Source organism: Prionailurus bengalensis, chromosome E4 (assembly GCF_016509475.1).
Source record: "Prionailurus bengalensis isolate Pbe53 chromosome E4, Fcat_Pben_1.1_paternal_pri, whole genome shotgun sequence".
Lineage (NCBI taxonomy): Eukaryota > Metazoa > Chordata > Mammalia > Carnivora > Felidae > Prionailurus > Prionailurus bengalensis.
Window position 1 is genome coordinate 56,862,654 of NC_057360.1, and position 14,608 is coordinate 56,877,261.

A 14,608-nucleotide genomic window follows, 5' to 3' on the forward strand; every position below is an offset into this window, starting at 1 on the left:
TTATTTTCATGAATGTGATAGTCTGATGTTAATACCATTACAAAGGTTTAAAATATATAATTTTTTGGAGCACCTGGGTGGCTCAGTCGGTTAAGCATCTGGCTTTGGCTCAGGTCACAAGTTTGTGAGTTCGAGTCCTGCCTTGGGCTCTGTGCTGACAGCTCAGAGCCTGGAGCCCATTTCAGATTCTGTGTCTCCTTCTCTCTCTGTCCCTCCCCAGCTCATGCTTGCTCTCTCCCTCTCTCTCTCTCAAAAATAAACATATTAAAAATATATTTAAAAATAATATAATTTTTAACAGTTGAAAAATATAACCAATGCCCTTCTACAAAGTGTCATCTTGAACACTGAAAACGAAGAAAGTAACATTTACAAGAACCCTTTGAAAAATCATGCATCATGAAGGTATTACTTAACAAAAGAAAAGCATATTGATTCTTTAAAATCGGTGTAATGATACATGAGATGAAGCTCAAAATGGTTAAGTATCTTCTCCATTATCAGACCCAGTACATGAGGGAAGAAGTGCTAGAACACGTGTTTTCCAGTGACTGGTCCATGTTCCCTTTGGTTCATCCTAGTAAGGACGCTACTAACTTGTCATCAGTAAGACACATGTTTTGTGTGGTTTTCCAGGAGTAGTGATGGGTCTGTATTGGTCAAATGCATAACTAACAGCAAACAATTATGAGTGTTGGTCCAGGATAAGGTGGGCTCTGTGTCATGGCTGTGAAGTAAAGCAAGGGACTTGTTCCCAGAGGGGTGTTACTAATACTTCATTCATTCTCTGCCCTTCAATCCTTGGATAATCAGTACCATCCACTACCACCAAGCACTATGTTGACAAGTTCACACACACAATATAATTTCATCCTTGCAACATCTTAAAAGATAGACACTACCCACTTTACAGATAGAGAAACTGAGGTTTAGAAAGTTTGAGTATCTTTCTAGAGGTCAGTCAGCTACTGGGATTCAATTTTTAGTGTATTAATTGGCACTTTTTGACATGTTATTTTGTGATTATTGCTGAGCAAATTTTCAGTGTTTTGTTTTGTTTTGTTTTGTTTTTGTTTTTGTTTTGTTTTTGTTTTGTTTGTTTGTTTTGGTGAAGCAGAGTAGGTCTTTAATTAAGGGCCTAGACTCAACCTTGTAATTTCTTTGTGCCCTACCATGAACTACCTGTATGACCATGGACTGGACTCAACCTCTGTTTTCTTGTCTGTAAAATGGAAATAGCAAATATTCTGTCACATACATACAATTCTGCAAATCAATGCAATACGTTCTAATTATTTCATAAGACATGCAGCTCTCCAAATGTATGCCACACAGTGCCGTGACTATTGTCTGTACACTTCCCGAGTGCCCGACAATCCATGGATGTCAATAAACACTTGGTTTTCATTAACATTTAACTCAGATATCAGAATAGGCTCTGCATGTTAGAAGAAAATGGCTGAGAACAAGGAACTGGTTTATCCTTCTTTTTTTTTTTCCCCTTCAGTTGAATTTGACTTCACAAATGTGTAATAGCACCTATTTTTCAATCTTTTGTTAATCTTTCTTATTCACTCCCTAGAACTGACCCAGAATGCTGTAATTGGGCAAAAAGAGAGAGGAGGGGCTCACCACGCTGTCATGAATACATGGAAAGAGATGTAAGGGAATATAAGGAGAATCTAGCATGGGAGAGACACTGTAATCTACGATAGGGGTGTGTGTGTGTGTGTGTGTGTGGGTGTGTGGGTGTACACTTACCACTGAACCCTCACGTGGAAGTTAATTGTTCAAAATCCAACACAGTGCTTGGAAAACGACAGTGTCAGATATGGACAAGTGGCAAAGTAACAGGTTCGGGAATTAAGCATGATTCTTAAAATGATGTAATAATATTGTAAACTCCCAATCATTCCTGTGAACTAGACAGAGAACTCAGGGAAGCTCTGCCCAGAAAACTTTCCCTTTCCAGTTTGAAAAGCTGTGTTCCATGGTGCAGTTTCTGACCTCTTATTCACTCCCCAGTATTTGCTACTGGGAGATAGGAAGCCGATTCCCTCTTGCCTCTCCTAAAACTCTCGGTGCCTTGCTTATTTTGCTGGTTTCTGGATCAAATTTGCTCTACACGGAAAGGAAACCAGATTTGCTTTCAGGGTCTACAGGACTGTCCATGTGAAAGGCTCCTATCAGGCTATGGTATTGAGTCTTAACTAGTACTGAGTCTAAATTAGAAGCTTGTGAGAACAACCAATCAGCAGTGTGTTACAACCTTCCACAACAGCGTGTCTGGTTGATTACTGTTCTGTCACTGCCTCCAGCGATTTGGTTGGAGAAACATAATGCCAGAAAGGTGGCTAAAGGGACAGGGACAGGGAGGGTGGGAGGAGGAGGCTGGGGGGTGGGGGGGAGAGGAGAGAGACAGAGAGAGAGAGAATGAGCACAATTTGGACTCAAAACGAAAACAATTTAAATAAATTCAAAGGAAAGACATTTTGTAAAAAATAAAATAAAATAAAATAAAAGTAATAAGCAGATATTTCAGATATAAATTGTTCCCCTATAAATTATATAAATGGCAAGGCTAATATATCCCAGACAGATCTACACAAAATTGTCTTTGGTTTAAAATAAGGCCAATGTATATAAAGGTATCTGTTCAATATAGGGCGAGTGCATTGAGAGTTACAGTAGTTATATTTTAAAGAAAACTCAATTTTTAAAAACAAAACAAAACATAAAAGACAATGTGAAAGTCAAGGAAAATCAAGGAAACAAGGAGTAGGAAAAACTGTAAGCACAGCAGATTTAGTCCTTAAGTCTAGAGAAAGAAAGCTGGTGTCACATATTTCTTGGGATCTGAACCTACATGTTGTTTTAACCCCTTGCTCTTTCCCCAAACACACACGTAACCATCTACATTTCAGACTTTCCCCCTTGTTTGTTTTTTCTTCCATGCTTGTGATTTTTACTTTTTTCATTTTTGCCTTTTACTTTAGCCAAAAATACCTGCTCCCCTATCACTTTTCATGTCAGGGATGGACTCATGCCAGAGAGGGATTGACCCAGGGTTTCCGGGGTCCTTCAGCTGAATCTTCTACATTCTTTTCTCCCAGGGTTTTTTGTTTTGTTTTGTTTTGTTTTGTTTGTTTGTTTTGTTTTATTGTTTAATTTCTGGCTCCATCTGTCTGATTTTCCAAACTTTCTTATTCCTTGAAACTCACGGATATTTTAAAGTCTTAACAGTTTAGACAGTCTATTCTATTAATATTTAGAGTTAGTGATCTTATGTTTTACTTTCCTATGACCTCAGACAGCACATGTAACTGATACAATTCCCACATCAGACGGATCCAGCAGAACCAGTTAAAGATCCACAGAACCAAAAGAGACTGAAGACTTGCTAAGTAAAAACCTTTCTGGCCACAGATCCCACAGAAGCAGTGATAGATTATCCTGACTCTGATCACTAACCCAGGAGGGACCACAGCACTGCAAGCTAGAGTTCTAGGCATACAGAAATTCTTTATCCTAAATGGACGTCAAATCTTCTGAAGTCAAGAGTCATTGTTCTCTCATATTGTATACCTCCTGGTATCAATTAATGTGTATGGATTAATCAATTTCTCCTTGAAATGGAAGACAATTAAAATGGGGTAATGTCAGTTTCTGAGATTCATCCAAATGTTTACTTTAAACTTATTTAGGTAATGGGAAAGATACCAAAATGTATGTTTTACTAAAAGTGCTAAGTACATAACTCAATAAATGCAAAACAAAGTAGCTATCCTAAAATTACTTGGAGGGTTTACACATTCTAAAATTTCTACCAGAAGAATGCAATACCAAAAGCTATCAAAAGAAAGTGAACACAGAATGTGGATCTTAAATCATTAGCTCTATGTGTATACCTATCACTGTACTTAGTTATATAAAGTAAAATATTGTATAGCATCCAACCCTTCAAAAGAAGATAGATATTCTGGAATTTAGGCAATAGAAACTGATATTATCAGGATGAAATATTTGTCTTAAGTCTCTTTTTGTTGTCTTAGCATGGACATAAACATTAAAAAGCAGCACTTCCCAAACAAGAGCTAATTTAAGACCTATATGACAATAATTCAATTTATAAAAATAAAATTACACTTGTGTATCAATTCTCACGTTGGTCAGAGTCAAACCTTTTGCCTAAAATTTTTTTATTGTATGTATATTTTTGCCTAAAATATATATATCTGAAACACAATGGTAAGTTTAGTGATGATGACACTTCCAAAGCTGAAACTAACCATTTGTTTGAAATCTACTTCCTTGTCTTAAAATTATACTTGGCAATAAGAAATATATTTTTCTTACATCAGATATGTGAATTTTATAATCTGGAGTCTCAAGTAATAATTTCTACATGATGACTGATGTAAACAAGGCTTAGGGTCTCAAATTAACTAATTGTCTTTTTTTTATTTTTTTTAATGTTTATTTTTATTTTTGAGACAGAGAGAGACAGAGCATGAATGGGGGAGGGGCAGAGAGAGAGGGAGACACAGAATCCGAAGCAGGCTCCAGGCTCTGAGTGGTCAGCACAGAGCCCAACGCGGGGCTCGAACTCACGGACTGTGAGATCATGACCTGAGCCGAAGTCAGACGCTTAACCGACTGAGCCACCCAGGGGCCTCAACTAATTGTCTTTTTAAAAGGATAAGGTTTTAACTGATTCATTAAATTGAATAAAGATATAGGTTCTATTTTCTTCTTTGTTCCCTTTTATCCTTAATACATACTATAGGTGCTTTCATAACATACATTCTACTAATCGGGAAATTTAGACAGAGATAGCATAAAAGACTGGACCTAGCGGACATAATTTACACTGGGAGCAAAGGCAGAAGGAATAAAATGAAAAATGCAAACCCAGAGAAAATTGATCAGCATCAAATAAGGAAAATCTTAAAATTTCTTCAAATCCAGATAAGCAATTAGAATTCAATAATACTGGATTATTACATAATTCAAAGGCTTGCATTGTGATTTTTTTCTAAGTTTATTTATCTTGAGTGAGAGAGAGTGGGAGAAGGGCAGAGAGAAAGAGAGAGAGAGAGTGAAAGAGGGGGAGAGAGAGAGAGAGAGAGAGAGAGAGAGAGAGATTCCCAAGCAGGTTCCACACTGTCTGCACGAAGCCCAACACAGGGCTTGATCTCACAAACCATGAGATCATGACCTGAGCCAAAACTGAGAATTTAACCGACTGAGCCGCCCAGGCGTCCCATGCATTGTGATTTTTAAAAAAAACAAGTTACTCTTTACCAAGTGCCTGTTAAGTGCTAAACACTCAAGATCTCACTTGGTGCTTCCTACTTTCATATTACCTGTGGGCAGACAGGCTAGCTGAGCTAACTCGAATACTGCCCTGGGGTAAAGCCATGATTTAAACCTGGTCTGTTCATGCTATGGGACTCTTAAAAAGCACTGGAAATTTCTCTCTTCTGCAAGAAGCTCTTTATATATATGTTTAATTCCTACTGTAGGAATAAAGAAACATTTTCATCTAATGATTTATCATTTGGATTCATTGCTTTAGAGTCAACTGCTCTCTCCCAAGATTTAACTCCATTTTTTGACAGATGGCCCAATGAGTGGTACCCACTCTTAAGCTCTTCCAAAAGTTTCATGTGTAAATAGTTTTTCTTTTTGTCAAATAGAATGGATGCATACAATAAGTACAAATATTTCCATCTTGAAAAGAACTAAGTTCACTAGATCATCTCCTTTATTTTTTCTCTCCCCATTTTCTGTAAATTCTTCCAGTATATAGTCCTATGAATTTGTCAGCCAAGACACTTGTTTGACCCTTTGCTTGATATCAGCTGGTTAGAGGGCCCAGTATTTTCTTAAACATATCTTATGGGGACTCTAAAATATTATTTTTAAATTCAAACACAGCCGTGTCGCATCTGGCCACTAATTAAAGGAGACTGTTTTCAATGCCACATCCACTTTCTTTCAAATTGCTCCCTTCATGGCCCTGCTCAGTATCTTTACTCCCTGTCTACCTCTCTGAACACTTTTCATTCCTGGTGACTAAAAATTAAAGCCCCCAAGATGAAAGCGGCTTGTGGCCACCCAGCTCACCAGCAAATTTGGCCTGGAAGCAACTCCTTTGAGAAAGATCTTTTGTGAAGTCATGGACACGAGGCCGACCAAATGAGCTGGGCCTGTCGCAAAAGCACCATCAGAGGCCCCCGAAGACAGCACCAGCCACAAGGCCGACCACATCTGCCATAACATCTAAGGAGCTATTTACCTGTTTCAGTGTCTCCCTGGGGCCTGTGTGCCGAGCAGTAACAGCAGTCCAAGGTGACATAGTTAAGGACACTGAATAAGAGGCCAATAACTCCAGCACTGAGAACCAGCAGTGGCTCCTCTGTCTTCTGGGGATCGATATACCTTTTGACAGCTTCCACCAGGATGCTGAACATCAGAGCCACGGCAAAAATGGAGTTGCCAAACGCTCCCACCACATCTGCCCGGAGAAAGCCGAAAGTGCTCTTCCTGTGCCGTTTTATCCTGCTGGCCCTCACGCCAAGCCAGGCGATGATCATGGAAACAAAGTGGGAGAGGACGGCGAAGGCATCGGAGGCCAGGGAGAGGGAGTTGCCTATGTGGGCGATCACCAGCTCCATCACGAACAGGAGGACACTCACCGCGCACAGGAGGACTAACCGGAAGCTTCTTCCCGAGTATCGCCCCATGGCGCCCCGCTCTCGGGCAGCTCCTCACCCCTCTCTTGGGAAGGGTAACTCTCCCCTTCAGCCTTGCAGCACTTGTCATATTTGGAAATCACCTTTTATAGGCTGCTATAAAGCCATAAAACAGTTTAAAGGGCAATTAAGCAAGAAAGTCACGTGAGCTGGGACTTACGGAAAGTGAAGGCACGGGCGTCCGATGCAGACTTGAGGGGCTTCTTTCATTCATTGTGTGTTTATGCACAAAAGCCAGGAGCCTCCGGATCTTTGAATCGGGCAGAAGTTCATCTGTGGCTTTGGCCTTTCCAGCCTCGGTGTGTGCAATAGCTACTGTGGTGGGTCAAGCCGTTTGTCAAAAACAATCAGGTCTTGTCTGCCTGGTGGGTAAAAAATATGAATTCTGTTAACCACATGGAACAGGGAACATTCTAGGGGGCTCTAATCCACAGATCAGAGCGACAAGAAGTCAAAGCCAAAGAGGCTAGGGTGATTTTTCTACTGTCGTGTCCACTAATCCGGAATAACAAGCACCCTACTTCCAAGCATTCTCCACAAATAAGACAAGAAAAACATTCCTCATGTTCAGAAAAGATAAAACACCGTTAAGCCGAAGGAGCTAAAGCCATGATCCCAGTTAGCTTCAGGGAGAAAGCTAAATTAGAATAACTCAATTTAGCTGATGCAAGCAAATTTTTTTGTTTTTAATCTTATTAATGTGTCACTTATAAATCATAACGACTTTCCAGGTCCCGAATATCTAAAACAGTAGCGGCCTCTATTGTTTTGAGTAGACTCCCTACAGTCAATCTTATAGAGGAACGCAGATTAAAATTACTATACCCAATCTTTTCTGAATTAAAAAAGTCTGACTGTGATGGTTAATTTTATGTGTCCGTTTGACTGGGCCACCAGGTGCTCAGACATTTGGTCAAACATCATTCTGGCATGAGATTGGTATTCCAATTGGTAGACTGAGTGCCACAGATTGCCCTTCTCTGATGTAGAAGAGCCTCATGCATTCAGTGGAAGGAATCAACAGAACTTCCCCCCTACAAGTAAGAGAGAATTGGTCCCGCGACTGCCTTCAAGTGGGAACACTTGGCTTTCTCCTGCCTTCAGGCTTAAACCCCTACATCAGCTCATCCTCAGTCTCGAGCCTGTGGTCTTTCACTGGACCTGCTCCAGTGAGTCCGCTGGTCCTCGGGCTTGCCGACTCACCTTGCAGATCTTGGGACTTCTCAGCCTCCGCCATCGCATGAGCCAATTCCTTTTAATGCATCTTTCTATTTATATGCACACCATATTGGTTTTTTTTCATCTGGAAAACACTGACAACTTAGATGCAGCCCTAGTAATTTCCTCAGCATCTCAGAAATAATCTCCTGGTCAGCTGATACTCCACCGTTGGGACTTTGAATGAGATTATGAAAATTACTGCACTAAGACTACCTCACTCGTCCATTCACGCAACAGATACTAAGTTCCTACATGTCACACATGGTTCTAGACTCTGGGGAGATGGCACTGAATAAAACAGAGGAAAGTCTCTGCCCTCATGAAGCTTACATTCTAGTGGGGGAGGGAGATTAACAAATTAATCATAAAACCTACTGAATGTCAGATGGTAATAAGAATGATGGAGACAAATGAAGCAGAGAAGAGGGATACAGTGTTGATATAGAGGTGGGGGTGTTATTTTAAATAAAGTGGTCAGGGAAGAATTGACTGAGATGTTCTCGAGTAAGATCTGAACGGGGGACGTGGGTGGGCTGTAAAAAATAAATAAATAAATAAATAAAGGAAGAGACTGAGCCATGAAGATGCCTGAAAGCAGTTCTTTCTTAGGCAGAGGAAGCAGAGAGCATGGGAAGTTCAAGGAGCAGGGAAGGAGCTCAGTGTGGTTGGAGAGGAGTGACTGAGGGAGACAAACGGGATGCGGGGTCTGAGAAGCCATGGTGGGGGGTGGGGGGGAGGATCATGTAGTATCCTGAGACGGGAGAGCTGAACAATGACAAGACCGAATTCACGTTTTAAAAGAATCTTTGGATCCTGGGTTGAGATGACATGAAAGCCGAGGAAGCTGTTAGGAGACTGTGGCAATAATCTAAACAAAAGGCCGGTGACCTGGACCACGTGGGAAGTGGGAAGACCCAGGCAGAACCGGCCACGTAATCCACGGGCTTGGGTACCAAATGAAAGCACAAGGCCCTTTGTTGAAAAATTACTAGGAAATTTTAAACGGTGTGGTCACTATGAGAAATAGTATGCCAGTTCCTCAAAAAATGAAAAATAGAATTGCTGTTTGATCCAGTAAGTCTACTTCCTGGTTATAAAACCGAAGGAATTGAAAGCAGGGTCTGTGCATCATAACAGCACTACTCCCAGCAGCCAAGAGACGGAAGCAGGCTACGTGTCCATTGACAGATGAAAGGATAAAATGTGGTGTGGGTGTGTGTGTGTGCACATACGTATACATACAATGGAATATTATTCCACCTTAAAAATGAAGGGAATTCTAACACGTTACTATATAGACGGGCCTTGCGGACACCAAGCTACGTGAAATAAGTCAGGCACAAAAAGACAAATATTGAAGGAGTCCACTTTCATGAGCTACCGAAGGCAGTCAAATTCATAGACACAAAAAGTTAGAGTGGTGGTTGCAGGGGCTGGGGGAGGGGGACATGAGGGAGTTGTTTAATGAATATAGCTTCAATTCTGTGAGATGGAAAAGTTCTGCTAATTGGCTACCCCAAAATGCAAATATATTTAACACTGAAGCATACACTTAAAAATGGTTAGGATGGGGGCGCCTGGGTGGTTCAAGTCTATTAAGGATCCGACTCTCCATCTCGGCTCAGGTCTCGATCTCAGGGTCGTTAGAGCCAATAGCATTTGCTGGGCAATTGGATGTGCGGTATGAAAGAGAACAGTCAAGGTGACATTAGGGCTGTGGCCTGATGTTGCAAGTGAGATGGAAGTAGGACAAAGGTGACAGCTGTAGGATTGGGGGTGTAGAGGAGCAAGGAGCAGAAATGACATTGTTTGGTGTATCTATTAGACAGCCGGGCTGAAATGCTACATAGGGTGTCGAGTAAGAAAGTTTGGAGTTCAGGGGAGATGAATAGGCTGGGAATATATGAACTTGAATGCTGACAATATACTGCAGGAGGTCACCAGGGAAATGAGAGAAAATTGTAAAGAGAAGACAATGCTAAGAGATGAGAGAGAAGGACCAGAGAGGCGGAAGGGAAAATGGGAGGGTATAGTATTCTCAAGGCCAAGGAAGAACGTGTTTCAAAGAAGAGGAGGAATCAGCCGGGCCAAATGCTGAGAGTAAACGGGAGGAGGACTGGAAGGGATGGCTCGTATTTCACATTACGGACGCCACTGGTGGCCTGAACAAGAGGGCAAATGAAGTGGGTTCAGAACAGACAAGGGAAACAGGAGCTGGCAAGTACAGACAGCTTTATTTTCAGGCTAAAGGGATAAGGGAATCGACAAGTTGGGGAAGATGACAGCATGTACCCACACAAGAGGGTAGATGCAGTGGTGGGAGGTCCTGGTGGGTCCATTTTTTTTTTTTTTTATTAAAAAAATTTTTTTAACATTTATTTTTAAGACAGAGCATGAGTGGGGGAGGAACAGAGAGAGAGGGAGACACAGAATCCAAAGGAGGCTCTAGGCTCTGAGCTGTCAGCACATAGCCCAATGCGGGGCTCGAACCCACAAACTGTGAGATCATGACCTGAGCCAAAGTCTAACACTTATCCAACTGAGCCCCCCAGGCGCCCCTGGTGGGTCTATTCTTATTGTCTCTATCTTCTTGATGAAATCGAAATCGAGATGACCAACTCGAAGTCAGAAAGGGGAAATCTGGAAAAATTGAGGGGAAAAATGTAGGAAATAATTGTCCAGGAGAGTGAGAGAATGAATAAATGAGGGAAATACAATATAATGACATTTTTACCACATAATTCTGTTGTTAGCACCGTCACCAGCCTGTATATCCCCCAAGCTCCTTGCTCATTCAACACATTCTTCCCAGTCACAAAGTTTGCTTTCGGGAACATAACTGAAATATATTGTGAGATATCCCCATTACATGAGACTCCTTTAAAACAGTTTTATAGCATTTCAGCACTACGGATGTTTCCAAATCTTGAATCCTCCAGTAAAGTGAAACGGAGGCACCGTTTTCACATCGTCTGCTGAGCCAGGGGAATGTGTTTGTCTCTGTGATTTCAAGCCTGAGGTGTGGCAGGATCGGGTGGACCTCATTCTCCAGCTATTATCATCTTGAGTACAGGGGTTGTTGTCAGCACGCTGCTGTGGGCAGGGATGATCCTGCCATGTCTCCGTGAGGGTCACCGAGGCAATGCCCCCCTCTTCACAGTGCTCAGCCCCAGTTCCCTGCTCCACCTCCCTGTCCACTCGATTGCCTGCTTTTGCAGCCGAACTAGAAAACTTGAAGGAGATAGAGCCAAGAAGAGGAAAACTCATGTTTGGCTCTACTCGCTGCTGTCTGCTTAGGCACTTTGCACAAAGCAGGTGCTCAAATTTATTAAATAAATGGCTGGAGTTTTCTAGACGCGGCGAAAGTAACAAGCAAAAGGCCGAAGATTTGGTAGCGGTAGCTGCCTCCCCAAACTTCTGATGCTCCTGACACCCCCTGAAAACCACAGCTTTATGACAGATGACTAATATTTATAACTACAATCAGATACCAAATAGGGGGACAGGCACAGACTCTCCAGTCAAAATGCCTTCTCTCTGCTTGTTGCTGATCTCAAGCCTCAAAGCCTCCCCAGCAGGAAGCCAGAGAAGCTGCTGTTACTAATTTTCATGAAGGTGTCAAATGATTTTCTGGCATTAGGAACTATTTTGAACAGCCATGGATGAACCTAGAAATTGCTATCCAGCAATAATATACCTTGACCTATTTGTTTTCTTCTTGTTGGAACAAACACAAGGCACACGATCACTTTTGTGACTGTTGGTCATGTATCTAATTAATGGCTGTCATCTGCAAGTAAAATACTAATCATTTCTTAAAGGATATCACTTAGATTCAGGTTTAGCACCCTCTTGAAAAGCACCACCACTCTTCAGATGTTTGAAAAAGTTTTGGTATTTTAGTTGAACCTCAGTTTGAGAAAGAAAGCAATTTATCACAAGCAGATTTTGGAGGAAGGATTCCTTCCTCAACATAATTATTTGGAGGTTCCTTTAAATAGTGAATACCTTTAAAGCAGCAAACTTCAAGCTTTTCTGTGGTAAGTTCTACTCATCTGAAGCTTCAAAAAATAGCCTGGGGTTTGTCTTTGCTTCGATGATTGCCACTTCCTCCAAAATGGCCTTGGGCTATGGGACAAAATGTGGTTATTAGTTTCTGATCTACTTTTCAGGCCTTTGTCATGGATCCACTAAAAAAACCTTGTGTTTTAAAGCATTTATGTTTGCAGGACAAAAAATCAGAGGCTAAAGTAATTATTGTTAATTAAAGCCAGAAATTAGGAGCAACTTCCGGTTGACTCTGTAAGGTCATTAACTAACATTAGCTATTATTTTTTAGTGTGTGTTAGGCATTGTGCTAAGTACTTTATAAGGTAGAGTAACTCTGGTGAAGCTATTAGACGTCTCTCCATTTTATAAATGAATAGGTGGTTTACACAGCTACTAAAGGTAGAAAAACAAGATAAAGCATTCTGTATTGCCATAGCTTAATAAGAAATTGATTCTGACAGAAATGTGGCTTATGTATTTATCTCATTAATTTTTATGAATACATACTCAAAACATCAGTCTTGAAGATATGCTATATTTAATCTGCTTTGATAATTTCCTACCAACTTAATAACAGTTTTGCTGTGTTCTCACACATAGCATATACCAAAACCATGAGGTTTTGCATATGCTGTTCCCTCTGCCTGGAATGTCCTTCCTTTTCTATGTATTAAAATTCTACTTATCCTTGGCACAAGAACAGACACTCAGATCAATGGAACAGAATAGAGAACCCAGAAATGGACTCACAAACGTATGGCCAACTAATCTTTGACAAAGCAGGAAAGAATATCCAATAAAACAAAGACAGTCTCTTCAGCAAGTGGTGCCGGGAAAACTGGAGAGAGACATGCAGAAAAATGAAACCGGATCACTTTCTTACATCATACACAAAAATAAACTCAAAATGGATTTAAGACCTGAATGTAAGACAGGAAGCCATCAAGATACTCGAGGAGAAAGCAGGCAAAAACCTCTTTGATCTTGGCCGCAGCAACTTCTAACTCAACACGTCTCTGGAGGTAAGAGAAACAAAAATGAACTACTGGGACCTCATCAAAATAAAAAGCTTCTGCACAGCGAAGGAAACAATCAACAAACTAAAAGGCAACCGACAGAATGGGAGATGATATTGGCAAATGACATATTAAAAATAGAACCTACGACCCAGCAATTGCACTACTAGGTATTTATCCAAGGGATACAGGTGTGCTGTTTCGAATGGGCACAAGCACCCCAATGTTTACAGCAGCATTATCAACAATAGCCAAAGTATGGAAAGAGCCCAAATGTCCATCGATGGATGAATGGATAAAGATGTGGTATATATATACAATGGAGTATTACTCGACAATCAAAAAGAATGAAATCTTGCCATTTGCAACTACATGGATGGAACTAGAGGGTATTATGTTAAGCAAAATTAGTCAGAGAAAGACAAGTATCATAGGACTTCACTCATATGAAGACTTCAAGGTACAAAACAGATGAATGTAAGGGAAGGGAAGCAAAAATAATACAAAAACAGGGAGGGGGACAAAAATGTAAGAGACTCTTAAATGGAGAACAGAGGGTTAATGGAGGGGTTGAGGGAGGGGGGATGGGCTAAAAATGGGTAAGGGGCACTAAGGCATCTACTCCTGAAATCATTGTTGCACTATATGCTAACTTGGATGTGAATTTAAAAAATAAAATTAGAATTAAAAAACATTATAAATGGTATGCCTAGTAACCTTAGACACGTAAATATGCAATACTCAAATAGTAATTTATCTGGGTTTTAGAATTACCAATTGACTTTTATGGTCTTATTTTAATTTATATTTTCTTTTTTAGCAATGAGTATGTATGACTTTTCAATAAGCAAAATTATTTCTTTGAAAAAATAAAACAAGTTCACCCAGAAAAAAAATAATAAAATTCTACTTATCCTTCAAAACATGATTCAAAATTCAAGTCCTTTTGAAGCTTATTCCTTTTATTGGTGTATTTATTACTACAAAGTGGGAAAGTGTTTTGGAATGGAGCCCCAGAGAGATTTACCTAGTTGACTAGAAATGAGTAAAAGGCATTCCAGGCAAAGGGACAGAGACAGAGATGGGAAATGGCGCATTGTTCACAAGAAACCCCAAATGGTTAGGTTGCATAGGACTTTGCTGGATTGGTTGAAGAGGAGAGACTGGTCAGATAGGCTGAACCAGACTTGGCTATAGTATTAATATTTTATTCTGTTACTGATGGTGAGCCATGAAAAGCCTTTTAAGGGGAAGAGAGACATCTTGGTACATTGTACATTAAGGAAGAAAACACCTGTGGCAATGTGGGGCCCGCCTGAGACAAAACTCTGGAGGCCAGTGTAAGTAACTGACGTCAGAGGTTAACAGGCATGAGGCAGTAGAGGCATCTGCGAAAGGGGAGACCCAGGAGACACGAGTGGGAATGGCGGGACGTTGTGCTGGCCAAATGAACACAGCAGACGGTGTGTTGGAGAGGCTAAGATGACTCCGGTTCTGGTTTAGGTTACCAGGTACATTTTGGAAATGTGAAGCCCTTTAGCAGGAAATACTGTAGGGAGAGCA